General features: G+C 45.8%; 1 pseudogene; it reads right to left on the reverse strand.

Moving 5' to 3' along the window:
- LOC130963042 (DEAD-box ATP-dependent RNA helicase 18-like) overlaps positions 1-23,855 on the reverse strand; it is a 37,007-nt pseudogene that overhangs the window by 5,797 nt on the left and 7,355 nt on the right.

Genomic DNA, 23,855 nt, shown 5'->3' on the forward strand with positions numbered 1-23,855 from the left:
TGTTGAGGCTTGACGAGGATCCTTCTTCCATTGGTTGCATGCATTTAGGTGTTCAATGTTGCATGCATGCAGATTTTGTTCCCCATGAGCGCGTTCTCCTAGGCACATGTGACCTCCCTCACATAGCTTCTCCTAGCCGTGGCCCCTCCTTGCGTTTATCTTAATCTTTTTCTCCTGCAAGAATCAAGATAGCTAGCCTTAGATCATTAATATGGCCGTTGGCAATTAATTTGTATTAAATGAAAAAAATTGTTTTGTTTTGTTTATTATTATGAAAAATATTTTCATGGTCAATTGTGTCCCTTAATTAAAGATGTTAAAGGTTGGTGAACACCAAACTTATCTTTTATTTAGGGGATGGCTTAGCAATGCAAACCATTCTTCACAATTGATGCATTTTAAAAGACTGATGCATGATCCCTTTGTGTATGGTTTTGAATCCATGATTGGGAAATGATCCTCTGAACATCGTTACACATGCAGACACCAAACTTAGTGTTTGGTCATATGCTTCCTCAAGAAGAATTATGCATATGTTCTAAGAATAACTCCCTCTCTTTTGAAAAGCAAAATTAAGTGTGCCTTAAGGGACACCAAACTTAGAAGTTTGACATGTGCTTTAAAACAAGTATGCATTCATTAGGCATGAAAGTTCAAAATCATATTCAGAGGAATCATAGCTTATTAAATGAAAGAGAAGACAGAAATCTTAAATCATGGGTTGCCTCCCATGAAGCGCTCTTTTATTGTCACTAGCTTGACATTGGACTTCCCTTTAAGGTGGTTGATGTTGGTGATGTCTCAACTTGTCACCTCTCACTGTCAGCTTTCTTTGTGTGCCTTGATGCTCAATTTCCATATGCTCAAGAGAAAGTATTTGGTTGACAGTGTAATAATCTTCTGCTCCCTGTTGTTGATATACTAGTTGCACTTTATCACCTTTAGAAAATCCTTCAGTTGGGATTCTCTTGTTCTTCCACCCTTTGTGAGCTTTTTTCTTGCTCTTCACCTTTTTCTTGCTTGTTGATCTTTTTTCTTGACAGTTACTTGAGTTGTGATACCTTCCTTCTTGCTTATCACCCCTGCTTCCTTTTGAATCCCTTTTTCTTCTTGCATCTGTTTGTTTTTCTGTTCTACTTCCTTGTCAGTTGATTGCCTTGGAAGGAGATCATCACTCATTTTGCTTGTTTCTTCATCCCTTTGTAATTCTGGAAAGACTTTCAGTATGATGCTCTCCTCATGCATCCTGAGGGTTAACTCTCCTTGCTCTATATCCACAATGGCTCTAGCAGTGGCCAGAAATGGTCGACCAAGTATTATGGAGTCACTTCCATTTTCTGAAGAATCCAGGACCACAAAATCTGCAGGATAAATGAACTTGTCAACCTTAACTAAAAGGTTCTCAATTAGTCCTTTAGGATATACCACTGATTGGTCCACCAACTCCAAAGACATCTGTGTTGGTTTCACCTCCTCCATGCCAAGCTTTTTCACTAGAGAATATGGGATTAGATTTATGCTTGCTCCTAGATCACACATCCCCTTGTTAATGAATAGGTTTCCAATAGTGCATGGTAAGAAGAAACCTCCAGGGTCTTCAAGCTTGGGAGGGAGTCCCTTTTTAATGAGTGCACTGCATTCTTCACTAAGCATCACCGTTTCCTTCTCATTCCAATCTCTTTTCTTGTTGATGAGCTCCTTTAAGAACTTGGCATACAAAGGCATTTGCTCCAATGCTTCAGCTAAAGGTATGTTGATCTCCAACTTCTTGAAAGTCTCAAGAAATTTGTGGAAATGCTGATCCTTTGTCTCTTTGTGAAATCTCTGTGGATAAGGCAGTGGTGGTGTTGAGCTCTTCTCCACTTGATGTTGTTTTGGAACTGGTTCCTCCAAGATCTTCTTTCCTTTCTTCAAATTCTGTGGTTTGTTGTCTGCCTCTGTGAGTTTTTCTGGAGCATTCTTGGTCATCATGTCCTTGTTGATGGCTTCATCATTCTTTGTTGGCTCAGTGTCATTCTGCTTGGTTGCTCCTTGGTTACCATCTGTTAACACTTTTCCGCTTCTTAGTTGCACGACCTTGCATTCTTCCTTTGGGTTGGGAATGGTATCACTAGGTAGTGAACTTGATGGTTTTTCAACAGAAATCTTCTTGGAGATTTGCCCAATCTGTCTCTCTAGGTTCTTCATGGAGGCTTCTTGGTTCTTTGTTGTTAATTCTTGGTTCTTCATCAGTTTCTCCATGAGCAGCTCTAGATTGGTGATTCTCTGTGAGTCTTGTGAGATGGGTTGATTTTGGGGTGTTGATGGATGAAGATAAGTGTTTTGGTTGGTTGGGTGGTTATTGGGTGGATATTGGTTAGAATTTGGGTAGTTATTTTGTGGTTTTCTGTATGAGTTTTGGTTAGTGTTTGGCTGGGAGTTGTGGTTTGTGTTTTTCCAATTGTTCTGACTTGTGTTTCTTTGCCATGGTTATTGGTTTTGATTGTGGTTGTCTCCCCATCTGAGGTTGGGATGGTTCTTCCAAGATGGATTGTAAGTGTCACCATAGACTTCATTTGTTCCAGGATTTTGGTTGTGCATGTATTGGACTTGCTCTTGCTGTTGCTCTTCTTGAGTTTCTTCACTTTGCACCCAAGTAGTTGAAGGTTGGCTTGTGGTGTTCACTGCTGCCACTTGCAAGCCATCAATCCTTTTGGCCATTTGCTCAAATTGTTGTTGAATCTGCTGCTGCATCATCTTGTTCTGAGCCAGAATAGAATCAACTCCTTCCAACTCCATTACTCCTCTTCTCTGTGATGGTTGGCGTTGTCTTTGATGAGCAAAGAAATATTGGTTGTTGGCCACCATATCAATGAGGTTTCGAGCTTCCTCTGTGGTCTTCATGAGTTGTAATGAGCCTCCTGCAGAGTGATCAAGAGCTTCTTGAGCTTTAAGAGTGAGTCCCTCATAGAAGTTCTACAACTTGTCCCACTCAGTGAACATCTCTGGTGGACATTTCCTCAATAGAGCCTTATATCTTTCCCATGCTTCATATAAGTTTTCAGCCTCCATTTGAGTGAACGTTTGAACCTCAGTCTTCAACCTTAGGATTCTTTGAGGGGGATAAAATTTAGCAAGGAACTTGCTCACCAAATCATCCCAAGTGTTGATGCTTTCTTTTGGAAAGGTCTCTAGCCATTGAGTGGCTTTATCTCTGAGAGAGAATGGGAAGAGCAGCAACTTGTAGCTATCAGGGGGTACACCATTTGTTTTCACTGTGTCACAGATTCTCAAGAAAGTAGACAAATGTTGATTTGGATCCTCCAAAGGCCCTCCTCCAAAAGAACAATTGTTTTGAACCAGAGTGATGAGTTGTGGCTTGAGTTCAAAATTGTTTGCATTGACATTGGGAGGGAGAATGCTACTCCCACAATGCCTAGCATTTGCAAATGTGTATGAAGCCAAGACTCTTCTCTGTTGTTGATTATTGTTGGCTCCTTCTCCTGGTTGATTGGTATCTCCTTCCATTTCTTGGAATTCCTCCTCAGATTCTTCTTCTCCAACAACGTTCTTCCCTCTTTCGGCTCTTCTTATTCTCCGAAGAGTTCTTTGATCAATTTCAGAGAGGATAGGGGAAGATCTTCCTATACCTGACGTACAAACACACAACAATAAACACAGACCCAGAAAATTAATAAAACTTCAATCTATTGCTAGAATGAGGTTTTAGTTAGTTTAAGCAAAAATTCAAACAGTTAGTGTGTTAGTAAGAATTAGAATAACAGAAAAGAAAAAAAATGCTTAATCTAGACCTCCACTTCACTTAATCATTGTCAATCTATTTCAATCCCCGGCAACGGCGCCAAAAACTTGATGTGTGGAAAACGATCCAACACAAAACTCACCGGCAAGTGTACCGGATCGCATCAAGTAATAATAACTCACATGAGTGAGGTCGATCCCACAGGGATTGAAGGATTGAGCAATTTTGGTTTAGTGGGTGGTTTAGTCAAGCGAATCAAGTGTTGGTTGAGTGATTTGTGTTTAACAGGAAGTAAATGACAGTAAATGTAAAGGGAGAGGGGAATTTGCAGTAAATTATAAAGCAGGGAAGTAAACTTGCAGAATCTTAAAGAACAAGAAACTAAATGACTGAAACTTAAAGTGCAAGAAAGGTAAATTGCAGTAACTTAAATGGCAAGAAATGTAAATTGCTTGAATGTAAAAGGGAATTGAGGAATGGGATTGCAGGATCTAAACAAAGAAGAAGTAAATTGCAACAATCAATTAAGTAGAAGATGAATTGGAGTAAACTGAAGTTCAAACAGAATAGGAAAGTAAAATGCAGCAAGGTTCACAGAAGAACCAAAAGTAAATTGGGTCTCAGGTCTCAAGAGACTAGGTAGCAGAGCCTAGATCTCTATTTGCCTTCCTAGATCCAAGTTAACAAAGCAATTGACAAGAATTAGAAGAGGAAGCAGTAAAGGAAATTGAAATTGAATTGAATTATGCAGAAAAGAGTTAAAGAGAGTTTGAATGGGAATTGAGACAGAATTTCCTCAATTTCTCACACCCAAAACTCAGAAACAGAAGATTAGAAGTGCTTAGGCAAGAATGAGGAAGAAGAGAGATCAATTCTCCTCCCCAATTCTCAGAATTCTCAGTAAAGTTCCAAGAATAATTGCCAAAGCTCCAAAGAAAGATGAAAGTAAAATTCAAAAGTGAAGGTAAAAGTAAAGCAAAAGGTTCTAATTACATCAATCTAACTCCTATTTATACACTTTCTATTCTTGGATATTGGGATTTGGATGGGCTTTTGAATTGGTGAAGAAATGAATTAAAATGGGGTTTTAATTTGAATTTTCGGCCCATGAAAAGTGCTCCCAGGAGGCTGCCCTGCCCTTGTGGAGGGCAGGGCAGAAAATTGGTGCTTGTGCATGAGATTGGTGCGGTGTTGTGCGAGCTTGGCGCGGCAATGTGCGCAGAATTTGCTTCTTGGTGCGCAAGGTGCTGCCCTGCCCGCGCCAAGGGCAGGCAGGAAAAGTTGGTGCTGCCAGGGACGAGCGTTGCGCGCGCTGATGCTGCCAGGAACGAGACTTGGTGCGCCAGGATTGTGCGTGATGCGCCACACACACAAGATGCTGCCCTGCCCGCGCAGAGGGCAGGGCAATGTTCCCTCTTTCACGTCCCGTGTTCGAATCACGGAGGAAGCACACGCTACAATAATTTCCTTGGTTTCTTGGCACGGTAGTGGACCTTAGTGCCTAGCTTCCTCATGGTCCCTTGTTCGATCCTTGTAGCATGCATCATAGGCATTTTTCCTTTGATTTCTTTCCTTGGAGAGCCCGATACTGCCCTTGTGGAGGGCAGGGCAAGGTTCTCTTCCTCTTGGTTCCAAGGCACATTTTGTGCTCTGCCCTTGGAGTGGGCAGGGCAGAGTTGCCTTCTCTTCTTGGTTCTCTTATGTTGCCCTCCTAGAGGGCAGTGTGCCCTTGTGGAGGGCAATGTTGCCTCCCCCTTTGCATGCGGCACGCTTCTTCTCTCTTTTGCCACACTTTCCTTTCCTTGGGCTACACTTCTTAGGCCACGCTTTTCCTTCTCTTTTCTTTTCTTCACCTACAATAAACCAAAACAACCACTCCAAGTATCACTAAATTCAAGAGGCTTATAAATCAATTAAAGTTCAATTAAAATTAGCTTAAACCTCATGGATTAACATTAATTTCATGGTGGTTGCTTGATTTAGAGAAGTTGTGCATTTTCACTCCAAATCACTTACTTAGGATGCAAGAAAGTGCATAAATGCTAACAAAACAAGTGAAATTAGCTTGAAAAATGGGTATATGATGACTTGTCATCATATTTCTTTGCAAATTATGATGCTTTAACGAATTTATAGAAAGACAAACAACACTTCTCATAAACATTGCTCACCTAAAAATATATGAACAGTGATGCTCCTTGTATGCACGGATGTAGGAAACAAATGCCCTGACTCCTTTCTCCATAAATCACGATCTTTTTTCGCAGCAGAACGAATCTGAACCATATTTTAGTAATATAGTTATCAGGAGTTGGGAAACAAGTTATAATTTTGTATTTTGTATACAATTGTCATCCAAACTTTGATAAATATAAGATTGATATGCATGTTTGTGCAAACAATCAATCAACACAAAATACATCCAAGAGTGAATCAGCAATATCAGCATCAGCCTAAGTAGCCATAAGGGCTTTTCTTAGTAGTATCAGAGAATTTATTTCTGTAAATCAGTATGCTGCCTCTATTAGAAAAAAATTATTAAGCAATTCATAGCTCTACTGACTATTACTAACCAGCATAAAAAGGGGTCTTTATTATATTATTAAAAATTTATTAATCACTAATGAGCATGAGTGATGACTCCTACTCTTGTATGATTAAAATAGTCATGAACAAAATAAATAAGATGATAAGGGCGCAAACAAACCTGAGGTACAACATCAGGTGCATTATCAGAGCATTTTCTCTCTTGAAGAGGGACTCTTCTTATACGTAGGAATTCTACGTAAGACTCCTCCTAAACACTTATACAAGTTAGTTAACCGAAAAAGGAACACACTTGAATCTTGTATTTGGAAATGTGGAAATGCATTAAAACATGAACACTCGACGATACCTTTGGCAATAAGAAGACAACTGCATGACCTTGTTTACCCAGCCGAGCAGTTCGACCAACTCTGTGTATGAAAACATTTGGATCTTGAGGAGGATCATACTGTGCAGAAACAGGGAATATATCAAGATCATTCAGTCAATGTATGAATTCAAATGGTAAGATATCAAGAGAACATTTGAATGACAATGAATAATTTACTTTGGCATTCAAAATCAAAAGGTGATAAAACACACCAATCAACAGAAAGTCAAACTGCATATAAATATGGTCAAGAAGGTACCTGCACTATACAATCTACACCTGGTATGTCAAGTCCACGTGCTGCAACATCTGTACATAGCAGAACTCCATTTGAAAGGGATGTAAAGGAGCCTAATGCTTTCTCCCTAACAGTCTACACAGCAACAAAGAAATTCATAATCAATACAAACAGTAAGAGTTGAGCAATACTTGAGAGTGATGAATGGTAATAGAAAGGATTTTACCTGCTTCATCTTTCCATGAAGAGGAACCATGGAGAAGCCTTTCAAAACAGAAAGGCGTGGAAGGACAACTCCCCAATAGTCAACGCAAGCACAAGTCATGAAATATCTGTACAAACAACAACAATAACAAAGCCTTGTCCCACTAAATGGGGTCGGTTACATGAATCAAACGACGCCATTGTGCTTTGTCATGTATCATGTTTACAGAGAGACCGTTTACATGTAGATCTCGTTTGACCACCTAACGGATGGTCTTCTTAGGTCTTCCTCTGCCTTTCGCTCTTTGTCCATCTTCCATCTCATCCACCCTCCTGACTGGATGTTCTATCGGTCTTCTTCCCACATGTCCAAACCACCTGAGACGTGATTCAACCATCTTTTCCACAATGGGTGCTACTCCAACTCTCTCCCTTATATCTTCATTCCTTATTTTATCCAATCGCGTATGACCACTCATCCATCTCAACATCTTCATCTCTGCCACACTCAGCTTATGTTCGTGCTCCCCTTTAGCCGCCCAACACTCCGTACCATACAGTATAGCCGGTCTTATAGCGGTGCGATAGAATTTACCTTTAAGTTTTAAAGGCACTTTTTTGTCGCATATAAAACCAGATGCACTCCGCCATTTTGACCAACCTGCTTAGATCCTATGATTTACATCCTGTTCAATCTCTCTATTATCCTGTATGATCCACCCAAGATACTTAAAAATTTTAACTTTTCGTAGGATGTTTTCTCCAATCTTCACCTCTATATTGGAGTTTTCCCTTCTCAGACTGAATTTACATTCCATATATTTCGTCTTGTTACGGCTTATGCGCAGACCATACACTTCTAGAGCTTCTCTCCATAACTCCAACTTCTTATTTAGGTCTTCCCTTGACTCTCTCATAAGGACGATATCATCGACAAAAAGCATGCACCATGGCACAGGCTCTTGGATGTGCTCTGTGAGTACTTCCAAGACTAATGTGAAAAGGTATGGACTTAAGGATGATCCCTGGTGTAATCCTATACCAATAGGGAATTCCTGTCACACCACCTTGAGTCTTCACACTAGTTGTGGCCCCATCATACATGTCTTTAATTGCCCGAATATATGCGATCCTTACTCTCCTCTTTTCTAAAACCTTCCATAAGACCTCCCTTGGTACCTATTCATACCCTGACCGGGCTCCCCCAAACTCGGTCAGTTCATAAAAGGTCCGACCTCGTCCTAAGGCTCACGCCTAAAGGTCGGACCTCGGACGAATAAAGCAAGGGAAGGCCCATCAAAAGGAACGCAGCCTAAAGGCCGAAAAGGCCTAGCAAAGGCGGTTCCACAAAGATAGGGATAAAACTCCCGAAAGATAAGATAAGATAAGAATATCTTATCCAGGGAAGATCACGGCCAACTACTATAAATACACTGGAGCACCCAGGTATGGCATTCATTCCACATCTACACATATCTGCTTGGACCCATGCTAACTTAAGCATCGGAGTGTCATTGCAGGTACAACCACCAACCACTCCGCATATCAAGCTCGGGTCCCTGAACCCCCCACCTCGGGCCTCTCCAGACGACCGAGCTACACGTTTCAGGTAACCCCCGGAACATTGGCGCCGTTGCCGGGGACCTGGAAATCATCCCTCTATCATGGCGGACGACCCTCTCAACAATGACCACGCTGCATCTGAACAAGAGGAAGAAATTGACACCGGAGAACGACCGGACAGCCCTCTATCACCACGCACCCCAGGAGGAAACAAACAGAATCGCCCAAAGACATCACTCCCAAACAAAGATCCACAAAATTTCGAAAAAGAGAAGAACTCGGAGATTCTAGAAACGGTCCGGGCACAACAAGACCGACTGAGACAACTCGAAGAGGACATAAAGAAGCAGAAAGAAACTGAACAAGATCTGAGAAGGGAGACCCGAAAGCGCAGAGAATTAGAAGAAAAACTGCGGAAAATAGAGGCCAACCTGAAAAATCGAACAGAACGCGGCACCACCCCCGAAGGCAACCATGATCCCTTCACGCAAGAGATCATGAAGGAGAAGGTACCGCGAAACTTCAAACCACCCGATATGGATCTCTACGATGGCACCACCGATCCAAGTCACCACCTCAGCAACTTCAGAAGCAGAATGTACCTAGTCGACGCCTCCGACGCGATTCGGTGCAAAGCCTTCCCCACCACTCTCACCAAGTCAACCATGAAGTGGTTTGACAACCTGCCACCAAGATCAATCACCAGCTTCGAAGACCTAACCAAAAAATTCCTAACAAGGTTCTCTATTCAAAAGGACAAGACAAAACATGCCCCCAGTCTACTCGGGATCAAGCAAGATAACCAAGAAACTCTCCAAGAATACATGGAGCGATTCAACAAAGCCTGCCTGGACATACAAACACTTGCCCACTGAAGCAGCCATCATGGGACTAGCAAACGGCCTAAAAGAGGGACCGTTTAGCCAATCCCTATCCAAACGATACCCGACCTCCCTATACGAGGTGCAGGAGCGGGCAGAAAAATATATCAACATGGAGGAAACCTCCCAGTTAAGAGACTCTTCTAGGAAGGAATCAACCTACCCACTCCGAGATCGGGATCGGGAACAGAAGAAAAAAGAAGACCCCAACTCGGACAAACCACGGAAGTACCACAACTACACCCCCCTCCGGGTCTCCCTGGTAGACGTCTACAGAAAAGTATGCCACACCGAAAAGATCCCACCGCCCCGACCGCTAAAACACAAGAGAGCGGGAAGAGATCGGTCCGAATACTGTGAATATCACAAGCTCTACGGTCATTCTACTAACGACTGCTACGACCTAAAAAATGTTATAGAAAAGCTGGCCAGAGAAGGAAAACTCGACAGATACATAGCAGAGAAAGGAGAAGAGACCAGGAAGAGAAGGCGGGGGGATAACGAAGGTCGGGACGAACAAACCCCGCGAACCCCTGAAAGACACGTTCACATGATAAATGGAGGTTTTGCAGGCGGAGGAACATCCAGATCCTCGCGAAAAAGACACCTCAAAGAAGTCTATCATGTCCGAGAAGACAGTCCCCAGCCCGAGTTACCTACTATCTCATTTACCCGAGAAGATGCTCAAGGGATAATTCCCGGGCACGACGATCCAATGGTAGTCACCATTATCCTAGCAAACGCCAACTTACATCGAACCCTGATTGACCAGGGAAGCTCAGCAGATATCCTGTTCAAAACGGCATTCGACAAGCTCGGACTTGAAGAAAAAGAACTAAAGGCCTATCCCACCGACCTATTTGGGCTAGGGGATACCCCGATCCACCCCTTAGGATACATCCCGCTACACACTACCTTTGGAAGAGGCGAGCAATCTAAAACATTAAGCATCGACTACATTATAGTCGACGTCACTTCGGCATACAATGCCCTCATTGGGCGACCAACCCTAAACAGACTGGCAGCTATAGTCTCGACCCCACACCTCTGTATGAAGTTCCCTACCGCAAAAGGAATCGCTACCCTAAAAGGCGACCAAAAACTAGCGCGGCGATGCTACAACGAAAGCCTGAGCCTAAAAGGGAAGGAGGTCAACACGATAGAACTCGGACGAGTTCAGTCCCGAGAAGATCTTCGACCACAACCAGAGGGAGAGACCGAAAAAGTCCAGATTGGGAACACACCTGAAAAAATAACAAACATAGGAGCTGTTCATACCCTGACCGAGCTCTCCAAACTCGGGAAGTTCGCAGAAGGTCCGACCTCGTCCCAAAGGCCCACGCCTAAGGTCGGACCTCGGACAAATAAAGAAGAAGGCCCATCAAAAGGAACGAAGCCCAAAACCTAAAGGCCGAAAAAGGCCTAGGAAAGGCGGTTCCACAAAAGATAGAGATAAGACTCCCAAAGATAAGATAAGATAAGAATATCTTATCCAGGGAAGATCACGACCAACCACTATAAATACACTGGAGCACCCAGGTATAACTCATACTCTAATTCTACTCAATATCTGCTTGGACCCATGCTAACTTAAGCATCGGAGTGTCATTGCAGGTACAACCCCCAGCCGCTCAGCACACCAAGCTCGGGTCACGGAACCCCTACCTCGGGTCTTGCCAGACGACCGAGCTACACGTTTCAGGTAACTCTCGGAACATTGGCGCCGTTGCCGGGGACCCTGGAAGTCATCCCTTTACCATGGCGGACGACCCTCCCAACAATAACCACGCTACATCAGAACAAGAAGAGGAAATTGACACCGGAGAACGACCGGACAGCCCTCTATCACCACGCACTCCAGGAGGAAACAAACAGAATCGCCCAAAGACATCACTTCCAAACAAAAATCTACAAAATCCCGAAAAAGAAGAGAGCTCAGAAATTCTAGAAGCAGTACGGGCACAGCAAAACCGACTGAAACAACTCGAAGAGGACATAAAAAAGCAGAAAGAAACTGAACAAGATTTGAGAAGGGAAGCTCGCAAGCGCAGAGAGTTAGAAGAAAAGCTGCGGAAGATAGAGGCCGAGTTGAAAGACCGGACGGAACGCGGCACCACCCCCGAAAACAACCATGATCCCTTCACGCAAGAGATCATGAAGGAGAAGGTACCGCGAAACTTCAAACCACCTGATATGGATCTCTACGACGGCACCACCGACCCAAGTCACCACCTCAGCAACTTCCGAAGCAGAATGTACCTGGTCGACGCCTCCGACACGATTCGGTGCAAAGCCTTCCCCACCACTCTCACCAAGTCGGCCATGAAGTGGTTCGACAACCTGCCACCAGGATCAATCTCCAGCTTCGAGGACCTAACCAAAAAATTCCTAACAAGGTTCTCTATTCAAAAGGACAAGGCAAAACATGCCCCCAGTCTACTCGGGATCAAACAGGGTAACCAAGAAACTCTCCGAGAATACATGTAGCGATTCAACAAAGCCTGCCTGGACATACAACACTTGCCCACTGAAGCAGCCATCATGGGACTAGCAAACGGCCTAAAAGAAGGACCATTTAGCCAATCCCTATCCAAACGATACCCGACCTCCTTATACGAGGTGCAAGAGCGGGCAGAAAATATATCAACATGGAGGAAACCTCCCAGCTAAGAGACTCTTCTAGGAAGGAATCAACCTACCCACTCCGAGACCGAGATCGAGAACAGAAAAAGAAAGAAGAGTCCAACTCGGACAAACCACGGAAGTACCATAGCTACACTCCCCTCCGAGTTTCCCTGGTAGACGTCTACAGAGAAGTATGCCACTGAAAAAATCCCACCGCCCCGACCTTTAAAACACAAGAGAGCGGGGAGAGATCGGTCCGAATACTGTGAATACCACAAGCTCTACGGTCATTCTACTAATGACTGCCACGACCTGAAGAATGTTATAGAAAAGCTAGCCAGAGAAGGAAAACTCGACAGATACATAGCGAAAAAAGGAGAAGAGACCAAAAAGAGAAGGAGGGGAGATAACGAGGATCGGGCCGAACAGACCCTGCGAACCCCTGAAAGGCACATACACATGATAAACGGAGGTTTTGCAGGCGGAGGAACATCCAGATCCTCGCAAAAAAGACACCTCAAAGAGATCTATCATGTCCGAGAAGACAATCCCCTGCCCGAGCTGCCAACCATCTCATTTACCCAAGAAGATGCTCAGGGGATAATACCCGGCCACGACGATCCTATGGTGATCACCATTATCCTAGCAAACGCCAACTTACATCGAACCCTGATTGACCAAGGAAGCTCAGCAGATATCCTGTTCAAAGCGGCCTTCGACAAGCTCGGACTTGAAGAAAAAGAGCTAAAGGCCTATCCCTCCGACCTATTTGGGCTAGGGGACACCCCGATCCACCCCTTAGGATACATCTCGCTACACACTACCTTCGGAAGAGGCGAGCAATCTAAAACGTTAAGCATCGACTACATTATAGTCGACGTTACCTCAGCATACAATGCCCTCATTGGGCGACCAACCCTAAACAGACTGGCAGCTGTGGTCTCAACCCCACACCTCTGTATGAAGTTCCCTACCGCAAAGGGAATCGCCACCCTAAAAGGCGACCAAAAATTAGCACGGCGATGCTACAACGAAAGTCTAAGCCTAAAAGGGAAAGAAGTCAACACAATAGAACTCGGGCAAGTTCAAACCCGAGAAGACCTTCGGCCACAACCAGAGGGAGAAACCGAAAGGATCCAAATCGGGAACACACCTGAAAAAGTAACAAACATTGGAGCAAACCTCGAAGCAGGCCTAAAGGAGGAACTCATAACCCTCTTAAGGGAGAATTCCGACCTCTTCGCCTGGAAGGCCTCCGACATGCCAGGCATAAGTCCCGACCTGATGTGCCATAAGCTATCAGTATACCCGGGATCCAGACCCGTCCAACAGAGACGCCGGAAGCTCGGACCCGAGCGCATGCAGGCAATAGAAGAACAGGTACAAGCACTGCTAGATGCAGGATTCATTAGGGAAGTAAAATATCCCCTATGGCTCGCAAACGTGGTCCTGGTAAAAAGCCCAACGGAAAATGGAGGATGTGCGTCGATTACACGGATCTCAACAAAGCCTGCCCCAAAGACCCATATCCACTACCAAAACATCGACGCCTTAGTCGACGCAGCCTCAGGCTACAGATATCTCTCCTTCATGGATGCATACTCGGGATACAATCAAATCCCGATGTACGGACCCGACCAAGAAAAGACCTCGTTCATAACCCCAAGGGCAAACTACTGCTACGTAGTAATGCCCTTCGGGCTGAAGAACGCCGGGGCAACCTACCAGAGGCTAATGAACAAAGTATTCTCAGAGCACATCGGGCTACAGCTAGAAGTGTACGTCGACGATATGCTGGTAAAGACACAAGAAGACAGAAACTTGGTTCCCGACCTCACAAGTGTCTTCGGCACCCTCAGGAAACACAACATGAGACTTAACCCGACCAAGTGCACCTTCGCCGCAGAAGCCGGAAAGTTCTTAGGCTTCATGCTGACTCAAAGAGGCATCGAAGCAAACCCGGACAAATGCCAAGCGATACTCAAAATGAAGAGCCCGACGTGTGTCAAAGAAGTACAACAACTAAATGGAAGGCTAGCCGCCCTATCAAGATTCTTGGCAGGATCAGCGATAAAATCACTACCTCTCTACTCACTCCTAAAGAAAGGGAAACCCTTCTCATGGACCCCGGAGTGCGAAAAAGCCTTCCAAGAATTCAAGGAATTCCTCGGGCAGCCACCAATCCTAACCCGACCTTTAAAAGGGGAAGAGCTCGTATTATACCTCTCGGTCGGACATCGGGCAGTTGCTTCAGCATTAATACGAGAAAATGACCAAGGACAACACCCCATATACTTCGTAAGCAAGGCACTACAAGGGGCCGAATTAAACTATCAGAAAATAGAGAAATTCGCCTACGCCCTAGTATTCACGGCTCGGAGGCTCCGTCCCTACTTTCAAGCCCACACCATCAAAGTCCGGACGAACCAACCCATGAGACACATCCTACAAAAAACAGACATGGCAGGACAAATCCTACAATGGGCGGTGGAACTGTCCGAGTTCAACCTCCACTATGAAGCCCGGACTGCCATAAAATCTCAATATCTAGCCGACTTCATCGCAGAATATACTGAGACCCCGGGAACCCCACTCTCGTGGAATCTGTATGTCGACGGGTCCTCAAACAAAACAGGAAGCGGAGCCGGTGTTATACTCGAAAGCGACCAAGGAACACGGATAGAGCTATCCTTAAAATTCGAGTTCCAGGCTTCAAACAACCAAGCCGAATACGAGGCCCTACTAGCAGGACTAAAGCTAGCCGAAGAGGTCGGAGCCCAGAGAATCACGATCTTCAGCGACTCCCAGGTCGTCACATCATAAGTAAATGGAAGTTACCAGGCCAAAGACCCTACTATGAAAAAATACCTGGACCAAACACAGGCACAATTACGACACTTCCCGGAAATACAAATCCAGCACATACCTCGGGAACAAAATGCCCGGGCAGACGCCCTCTCGAAGCTCGCTAGCACCAAGCCCGGAGGCAACAACAGAAGTCTTCTCCAAGAAACCCTACAATCTCCCTCCGTGCTAAGAGAGGAAGAAACGTTAAATATATCCAACCAACAGCAAGGATGGATGACCCCCATACTCAACTACCTGAAGTCAGGAACTCTCCCCATAGAAAGAAAAGAAGCTAAAAGGCTTACAAAGGACGCCCAGAATTATACGCTAATTCACGACGTATTATACAGAAGAGGATTCTCAAACCCCCTCCTTAGGTGCGTTCCGACCTCAGAAACAAAGGGCGTCCTCGAAGAAGTCCACGAAGGCATGTGTGGGAACCATCTCGGAGCTCGGGCACTATCCAAGAAAGTAGTCAGGGCCGGGTTCTACTGGCCGACCTTACAAAGAGACGCGACAGAGTTTGTGAAAATATGCCCCCCCTGCCAAAAACACGCCAATTTTCACAAGGCACCGCCCGAAGACCTTATCAGCATCACTGCGCCATGGCCCTTCGCAAAATGGGGACTCGACCTACTCGGCCCGTTTCCACAAGGACCGGGGCAAGTCAAATACCTCATAGTAGGGGTCGACTACTTCACAAAGTGGATCGAAGCCGAACCCTTAGCCACTATTACGGCTCAGAAAAGCCGTAAATTCCTATACAAAAACATCGTCACGAGGTTCGGAGTCCCCTACTCCATCACAACAGACAATGGAACACAGTTCACGGACACAAATTTTCAGAACTTGGTGGCCGAACTAAAAATCAAACAGCAATTCACATCGGTCGAGCACCCACAAGCCAATGGACAAGCAGAGGCTGCAAATAAAGTCATCTTGGCCGGGTTAAAGCGAAGACTCCAAGAGGCCAAAGGGGCGTGGGCCGACGAACTCCCCTAGGTACTATGGGCATATCGGACAACCCCGCACTCTACAACGGGAGAATCCCCATTCCGGCTAGCTTACGGGATGGAGGCAATGATTCCTATCGAAATAGATGAAGGGTCGCCCAGAGTCATCTTCTACAACGAAAGAGGCAACCCACAGGCACAAAGGGAAGAACTCGACCTCCTCCCCGAGGTCCGAGAAAGAGCCCGAATCCGAGAAGAAGCCTTAAAACGGCGAACGGCCCTCAGATACAATCAAAAGGTAATAAAGCGAAGCTTCTCCAGTCACGACCTGATTCTAATCCGAAATGACATCGGAACACAAAAGTCGGGAGAAGGAAAGCTAGCCGCAAATTGGAAAGGGCCCTACAAGGTAACAGAAGTCTTAGGGACAGGCTACTACAAAATATCCGACCTAGAAGGCAATGAGCTGCCCAGGACCTGGCACGCCTGTAATCTAAGACGCAAATCCTAGAAAGTACCCCACCAAGGCGCATTAATTTATGCTCGGCAAAACGCAAAAAATCATTTGCCAAGAGACCATACAAGGTCGGCAAAGATAAAGCGACGAGGTTCAAATTAATGTGAGAAGTTATAAAGTAACTCTGAAATGGCTCGAAAAGCCAAATAAAAAAGAGGTTACAAAAATAACTTAAAAAGGCCGACCAAACGACGAAGTCGGACCCAACAAAGGGAAAAGTTATAAAGTAACTCTAAAATGGCTCAAAAAGCCAAATAAAAAGAGATTACAGAAATAACTCAAAAGAACCAACCAACGACAAAGTCGGACCTAACAAAAAGGAGGTACTCGAGCACCCGATGTCCGAGAAAAAGCTCGGCCCGAGAAAGAAGCCTTAAAACGGCAAGAACCAGGATTTCGAAAAACGCTTACTAAAAAGTTGCTTTACAAAAAGCAACTAAAAAGTACAAAGCGAAAAGAACGAAATCGAAAGAAGTTTCAAAACGCTAGCTAAAAAGTTGTTATCCGAAAAACAACTAAAAAGCACGAAAGCGGAGACATAAAGTCAAAACGCTAGCTAAAAAGTTGTTATCCGAAAAACAACTAAAAAGCACGAAAGCGGAGACATAAAGTCAAAACGCTAGCTAAAAAGTTGTTATCCGAAAAACAACTAAAAAGCACGGAAGCGGAAACATAAAGTCAAAACGCTAGCTAAAAAGTTGTTATCCGAAAAACAACTAAAAAGCACGAAAGCGGAAACATAAAGTCAAAACGCTAGCTAAAAAGTTGTTATTCGAAAAACAACTAAAATGCACGAAGGCAGAAACCAAAGGTCAAAACACAAACACCGCATAATAAAGTCACCACAAGTGGCTAAATAAAAGCAAAAGGTGTCCAAAAGTGTTCACAAAAGCCATCCAACAAAAAGCCCACAGGCCGGGCAAACCACTAAAAAGATCACAGAGGATCAAGGTCCTTTCCGGTCTCCGCATCAACAGAAGGCTGCGGAGGGAACATCGAAATCGGGACTGCATCGACAGCACCATCATCCCGGCTTGAAACCTCCACACCAGATCTATCCTCAGCCAAAGGTGAAGTCGGGTTCACAACCGGAACCTGGGGGTCGGACACCGGAGCCTTGTGGTCGGACACCGGAACCTCATCCTCGGCAGGAGCAGGAACAATCTTTCCCTCCACAACAATGTTTTCCGTACTGAATAAGCTCAGATCCAGGTCAGGAGCAAGAACCCGGACCTGATCCCTCAAATTCACAAACATAGCATCCATACCCTTGGCCACATTATCTTCCAGCTCGTAAAAATCATCCCGAGCAGACTGCAACTTCTCCTTCGTCTCCACAAGCTCGGCATACAGCTTAGTATAGTTCTCCGTCGCCACCCTCGCCATCTCCTCAGATGTCTTCGCCGCCGCCACAGCCGCGGTCGCCCTAGTTTTCTCTTCCTCCAAAGAGGCCTCCAGCTTAGTAATCCTGGCAGCCTTCAGTTGACTAATCTTATCAAGCTCGGACCGTGCCTTCTCAAGTCGGGAGCTGGTCGCCCCAAGGGGAGCTTTCTTGAACTCCCGAGCAATAGCGGCATGAAGACTAGCCATCCGAACACAGCTCCGCGCCATATACTGAAAGAGATGCTCCATAGACGCATCATCAGTAGAAATAAAGGTCTGGGGGAGAATGTGCTGCTCAATCCAACCAAGAGCGTCAAAATCCTTATCATTGAAACCGGCAAGCTCTTGAGAGGTCTTCTGTTTCTTGGGGGGAGGACCCGAGGTCGAAGACGGGGAAAGGTGACCGGGTCCGGAGGTCGGAGGATCTTGAGTTATAGCTCGGAACTGAGGAGTCGGAATGGTCTTCGACCGAGTCTGAACACCCACGGTAGTCTTCTGCGGAGAAGATCGGGCAGAAGCCTCAGCCTCGATATTCCGAGCAGCCGCAGACTTCTTCGACCGACGAAGGAACTTCATGGAATCAGCTTGAGAAGACATCTCTGTAGAAACAAAAGAAAGGGATTATCACAACAGAAAAACCTCCAAAACGAAGCCAAAATACTAAGATGAAATCTCAAAGAGGTCGGGAACTACCTAACTCGGAACGGAGAAGGCTTGGATCTCCCAACATTTTCTTCGTATCCAAGTGAGGTGCCCGACCCCATAAACTGCTCAACACACCCACAAAAGCCTGCTCCACCTCATCTAGACTCTCAAAAGTATACTTAACCGACACTACATTCTCCTGCCAACAAAGAGGAAAAGAAGGCTCCCCACTCTCATCTAGAAAGAAAGGTCGGACATCTCCAGCAGCCCGGACCTTGAAATAGTAGTTCTTGAAATCATGAAACGACTCATCATACAAGGTACAAAACTTCTTTCCCTGGTTAGCCCTAAAAGAGACCCAGGACACCTTCCCAGCACCCGACCCCGGCTTCGTCAACACGAATAGATAGGAAAAAAGAGAAACAGAAGGGGAGACGCCCAAAAACTGACACAAAAGTTGAAACAGCTTTAAAAACGCCCAAGAATTTGGATGGAGTTGCGTAGGGGCAAGGTTACAAGACCAAAGGACCTCGGACTCCAAGTCGGTAAAAGGAAGTCGTACACCCAGCTTCGAGAAAAAACAATCGTAAGCATAAAAGAATAGCTTCTCGGAACTTCCTAAAGGCGGGAAGCACACTCTCTCCTCGGACTCCGGGGCTACTAGCTCATAATCCCGCTCAGACTCCCTGTTCTCACAAATACTACACTCCCTACGGAACCTAACTAGATACTCAGAATCTACAACAGAAGGGACCCTTAGAGGAACAGGATCTACCCAACCAAGACCACTCGGAATCTTGGTCGACATTGCTTGAAACACCTTTCGAGACATAAAAAATCTTGCCTACAAAGAAGAATACAACAGCAAGCCAAAAATCACATAATAGGCAGACAGCAAAAAACCCATTCAGCAGAAGCATGAAAACAAAAGTTCTTTTAGAAGAAAAAATGCAGTAACCCGAAAACAAAGTACCAAGAGAAAAGAGCCCCCCCCCACATACAAACAACCAAAACAATGGCGGCGCCTCTTTTCGGGGCAACCCCAGCATAGAAGAAAAAGAAACAAAAGCATATGTGCACAGCGAAAGTAAAGACGAGAAACAAACCTGGAAGAAAGGAAGAAGACGACGAGCTCCGATGCAAGAAGAACGAAAACAGCGGCGCAGAGGAAACCCCGAAAAACAACGCACAGAAAGAATCGGAGAAGAAGAACAGAGAGAAAGAAGGAAGATGCTCGAAAGAGAGGTGGCGAAAAACCCAGAAAAAGGGAAAGGGAACAGAATAAACAAAGAAAATGAGGAAAGGGGCAAATAAATAATGCCTTCACAGAGCCCGAACGGAAATCGAGGAGAAACGGTAAAAAGCAATAAATGCTGAAACGGCCATTTTCAAATTTTGAAAAGACGACTATGCCCGAGCTCGACCTCTCAAAAGGACGAACTCGGACAGGGGCACTGTTCATACCCTGACCGAGCTCTCCAAACTCGGGAAGTTCGCAGAAGGTCCGACCTCGTCCCAAAGGCCCACGCCTAAGGTCGGACCTCGGACAAATAAAGAAGAAGGCCCATCAAAAGGAACGAAGCCCAAAACCTAAAGGCCGAAAAAGGCCTAGGAAAGGCGGTTCCACAAAAGATAGAGATAAGACTCCCAAAGATAAGATAAGATAAGAATATCTTATCCAGGGAAGATCACGACCAACCACTATAAATACACTGGAGCACCCAGGTATAACTCATACTCTAATTCTACTCAATATCTGCTTGGACCCATGCTAACTTAAGCATCGGAGTGTCATTGCAGGTACAACCCCCAGCCGCTCAGCACACCAAGCTCGGGTCACGGAACCCCTACCTCGGGTCTTGCCAGACGACCGAGCTACACGTTTCAGGTAACCCTCGGAACAGGAGCGAACCTCAAAACGGGCCTAAAAGAGGAACTCATAACCCTCTTAAAGGAGAATTCCGACCTCTTCGCCTGGGAAGCCTCCGACATGCCAGGCATAAGCCCCGACCTGATGTGCCATAAGCTATCAGTTTACCCGGGATCCCGACCTGTCCAACAAAGACGCCGGAAGCTCGGACCCGAGCGCATGCAAGCAATAGAAGAACAAGTACAAGCACTACTAGATGCAGGGTTCATTAGGGAAGTAAAATACCCCCTATGGCTCGCAAACGTGGTCCTGGTAAAAAAGCCCAACGGAAAATGGAGGATGTGCGTCGATTACACAGACCTCAACAAAGCCTGCCCCAGAGACCCATATCCACTACCAAACATCGACGCCTTAGTAGACGCAGCCTCAGGCTACAGATATCTCTCCTTCATGGACGCATACTCAGGATACAATCAAATCCCGATGTACGGACCCGACCAAGAAAAGACCTCGTTCATAACCCCAAGGGCAAACTACTGCTACGTAGTAATGCCCTTCGGGTTGAAAAACGCAGGGGCAACCTACCAGAGGCTAATGAACAAAGTGTTCTCAGAGCACATCGGACTACAGCTAGAGGTGTACGTCGACGACATGCTGGTAAAGACACAAGAAGACAGAAACTTGCTGACCGACCTCACCAGCGTCTTCGGCACCCTCAGAAAACACAACATGAGACTTAACCCGACAAAGTGCACCTTCGCCGCAGAAGCCGAAAAGTTCTTAGGCTTCATGCTGACTCAAAGGGGCATCGAAGCGAACCCGGACAAATGCCAAGCGATACTCAATATGAAAAGCCCGACGTGTGTCAAAGAAGTACAACAACTGAATGGAAGGCTAGCCGCCCTATCAAGATTCCTGGCAGGATCAGCGATAAAGTCACTACCTCTCTACTCACTCCTAAAGAAAGGGAAACCCTTCTCATGGACCCCGGAGTGCGAAAAAGCCTTTCAAAGAATTCAAAGAATTCCTCGGGCAGCCACCCATCCTAACCCGACCTTTAAAAGGAGAAGAACTCGTACTATACCTCTCGGTTGGACATCGAGCAGTCGCTTCAGCATTAATACGAGAAAATGACCAAGGACAACACCCCATATACTTTGTAAGCAAGGCACTACAAGGGGCCGAATTAAACTACCAGAAGATAGAAAAATTCGCCTACGCCCTAGTGTTCACAGCTCGGAGGCTCCGTCCCTACTTTCAAGCCCACACCATCAAAGTCCGGACAAACCAACCCATGAGACACATCCTCCAAAAAACAGACCTGGCAGGACGAATACTGGAATGGGCGGTGGAACTGTCCGAGTTCGACCTCCACTATGAAACCCGGACTGCCATAAAATCTCAGTATCTAGCCGACTTCATCGCAGAATACACTGAGACCCCTGGAACCCCACTCTCATGGAACCTGTATGTCGACGGGTCCTCAAACAAAACCGGAAGCGGAGCCGGGGTTATACTCGAAAGCGACCAAGGAACGCGGATAGAACTATCCCTAAAATTCGAGTTCCAGGCCTCGAACAACCAAGCCGAATACGAGGCCCTACTAGCAGGTCTAAAGCTAGCCGAAGAAGTCGGAGCCCAGAAAATCACGATCTTCAGCGACTCCCAGGTCGTCACATCACAAGTAAATGGAAGCTACCAGGCCAAAGACCCAACTATGAAAAAATACCTGGACCAAACACAGGCACAATTACGCCACTTTCCGGAGACACAGATCCAGCACATACCTCGGGAACAAAACGCCCGGGCAGACGCCCTCTCGAAGCTTGCCAGCACCAAGCCCGGAGGCAACAACAGAAGTCTCCTCCAGGAAACATTACAATCTCCCTCCGTGCTAAGAGAGGAAGAAACGCTAAATATATCCGACCAACAGCAAGGATGGATGACCCCCATACTCAGCTACCTGAAGTCGGGAACTCTCCCCGCCGAAAGAAAAGAAGCTAAAAGACTCACAAAAGACGCCCAGAATTATACACTAATTCACGACGTACTATACAGAAGAGGATTCTCAAACCCGCTCCTTAGGTGCGTCCCGACCTCAGAAACAAAGAGCGTCCTCGAAGAAGTCCACGGAGGCATGTGTGGGAACCATCTCGGAGCTCGGGCATTGTCCAAGAAAGTAGTCCGGGCCGGGTTCTACTGGCCAACTTTGCAAAAAGACGCAACGGAGTTTGTGAAAATATGCCCCCCTGCCAAAAACACGCCAATTTCCACAAGGCACCACCCGAAGACCTTATCAGCATCACCGCACCATGGCCCTTCGCAAAATGGGGACTTGACCTACTCGGCCCGTTCCCCCAAGGACCGGGGCAAGTCAAATACCTCATAGTAGGGGTCGACTACTTCACAAAGTGGATCGAAGCTGAACCTTTAGCCACCATTACGGCTCAGAGAAGCCGCAAATTCCTATACAAAAACATCGTCACAAGGTTCGGAGTCCCCTACTCCATCACAACAGACAATGGAACACAGTTCACGGACACAAGTTTTCAGAACTTGGTGGCCGAACTAAAAATCAAACAGCAATTCACCTCAGTTGAGCACCCACAAGCCAACGGACAAGCAGAGGCCGCAAATAAAGTCATCTTGTCCGGGTTAAAACGAAGACTCCAAGAGGCCAAAGGAGCATGGGCCGAGGAGCTCCCCCAGGTATTATGGGCATATCGGACAACTCCACACTCTACAACGGGAGAATCGCCATTCCGACTAGCTTACGGGATGGAGGCAATGATTCCTATCGAAATAGATGAAGGGTCACCCAGAGTCATCTTCTACAACGAAGAAGGTAACCTGCAGGCACAAAAGGAAGAACTCGACTTCCTCCCCGAGGTCCGAGAAAGAGCCCGGATCCGAGAAGAAGCCTTAAAACGGCGAACGGCCCTCAGATACAATCAGAAAGTAATAAAACGAAGCTTCTCCACTCACGACCTAATTCTAATCCGAAATGACATCGGAACACAAAAAGTCGGGAGAAGGAAAGCTAGCTGCAAATTGGAAAGGACCCTACAAAGTAACAGAAGTCTTAGGAACAGGCTATTACAAGATATCCGACCTAGAAGGCAATGAGCTGCCCAGGGCCTGGCACGCCTGTAATCTAAGACGGTACTACAGCTAGAAAAATTTGACCCGAGGTGTACTCTTTTTCCCTACAAGGGTTTTTTAATAAGACACCCGGTCAAGTAAGGCACCCGACCTAGTCAAGGGTAAACACTCTATAAATATTCTTTCTTTTTTAATACTAATCAAATTTTTCTACTTTCTTTTGTTCTTCCTCGTGATGAAACAAATCCTGAAAAAGTACCCCGCCAAGGCGCATTAATTTATGCTCGACAAAACGCAAAAAATCATTGCCGAGAGACCACACAAGGTCGGCAAAGATAAAAGCGACGAGGTTCAAATTAATGTGAGAA

Source organism: Arachis stenosperma, chromosome 2 (assembly GCF_014773155.1).
Source record: "Arachis stenosperma cultivar V10309 chromosome 2, arast.V10309.gnm1.PFL2, whole genome shotgun sequence".
Taxonomy (NCBI): Eukaryota; Viridiplantae; Streptophyta; class Magnoliopsida; order Fabales; family Fabaceae; genus Arachis; species Arachis stenosperma.